This window comes from Silene latifolia, chromosome X (assembly GCF_048544455.1).
Source record: "Silene latifolia isolate original U9 population chromosome X, ASM4854445v1, whole genome shotgun sequence".
NCBI classification, from domain to species: domain Eukaryota; kingdom Viridiplantae; phylum Streptophyta; class Magnoliopsida; order Caryophyllales; family Caryophyllaceae; genus Silene; species Silene latifolia.
Genome location: NC_133537.1, coordinates 50866400 through 50868006, shown reverse-complemented (window position 1 = coordinate 50868006; position 1607 = coordinate 50866400). Strand labels below are relative to the sequence as shown.

The window sequence follows — 1607 nt, the reverse complement described above, 5'->3', positions numbered from 1 at the left end:
GCTTCCCAATTTGCAAGCAAATGGCCATTTTGATTTTTCAAATTACAACAATGTATTCTTTTGTAGGTACAATTGATGTTTATTTTACTTTAGCTAAGATACATTTTTGGACGGTACTTTTGGTAAAGAATAACTTGAGCGATTTTATCTTCGGAATGTACCAAATATATGATTGTTGAAACCTGTATTAATGAGCTCTCTCTACCTTACTTCTGGATCCCAAGGTTTCAAATTGAGCTCTTGAAATGAAGCTAATGATAATCCGTGTATTTTCAAATTAGACAAGAGTATTGTAATACATATTAGTCTATAATGGGCTGACTATCTTAACTGTTGACCAGGAATTTAGAAAGGACTTGATTCTGATGAGAGCATTATAAGGTAGATGTATTTTTATTATCACGTTTTCTTTCAAGTGAGGCTTTAGACGTTTTATTTCATAAGAGTTAATTTTTTTTCGCTTTTGTTATTGTAGGATGATGAATTATTGATGCTGGATCTTGAAAAATTCAAGCCAATTTATAGGCTTAAGTTTAATTATGAGGTAAGTAGCTCTTGGTTGACCTCTCAGTTTCAGGAGAAGTTTAAATTTCAACTTCTACTTGTTTTCTTACGTGAGAAAAAAAGGTTGTCCATCTAATAACTATAGTCCATACACAATTTTATCAATGCGTTTACAGCTTTATTGATTATATCCACATTAGAATTTTGACTCAAATCTCTGATTTGGGTTTAATTTGTGAAATGCTACCAAGTGAATGTTTAAATCTTACTCAAATTTCGGCATCTAATTAGTTGGAGAATTAGTTGGAGATGTGGGTATGGAATTGATTCTCGATTTTATGCCATTTACTTTGCTTAATGGCCTTGAACAAGCCTACATAGGTTAGTCCTTAATGGCCTTGAACAAGCCTACATATTTTTTTCATTTCAATTCATATTCAGATTTAATTCGATTGATGGCTTGGAGTATGAGATAGTAATTTGAAAAAGGGTATAGTTGATGATTTTCGAGTTAGGGTTCATATAAATTGAGGCGCTATGATTTTTAATCGTTCTATTGTGGTGGAACTTAGTGAAAATTAATTTAATTAATAGTTGGCATTCTTCGACCAACCTATTTTGAACTAGGGAGTTAATTCTTTGTTTAGTCTTCAGTTATATATTTATATCGCTTAAGTGCTCAGTTTCTTTGATGACATTCCTAGGTCAAATCTTAAAATTTGATTCAGTAACATTATTATCAGTTATATATTTATATCGTTTAACTGGATTTTTTTTTCTGCTTCAGTTCCAAATTCTGATCAAGGGGCTTTTAGTGAAAAGTCTTGGGTTGGTGTTGCAGGGTCCAAGCCTGATAAAGTGCAATTGGTGAGTGAGCTGCTTTTATCTCAATACTAAGTTTTTTTTTTTTTTTGGTGAGATGAATGTTCCACTGATTAAATGGGCCATCGTAACATGAATTCATTCTTTTGCTACATGTTTTTGTCAAAGTTCCACAAGCTGAGCATTAAAATTTGACAACAGTCCCTTCATTTGGGTTTGTGTATTCATTATAATGGACTATATTGAGAGGAGGGTAGATTCACCTATTGTATACATTCTTC

At 32.1% G+C, this 1607-nt stretch overlaps 1 long non-coding RNA gene across 1 annotated transcript; it reads left to right on the top strand.

Moving 5' to 3' along the window:
* Nucleotides 1–1373, top strand: LOC141621393 (uncharacterized). The gene is made up of 3 exons (XR_012532287.1): nucleotides 1–381; nucleotides 476–544; nucleotides 1292–1373. It is a non-coding gene; the product is annotated as an uncharacterized LOC141621393 (long non-coding RNA).
* Nucleotides 1374–1607: the final 234 nt, after the last annotated feature.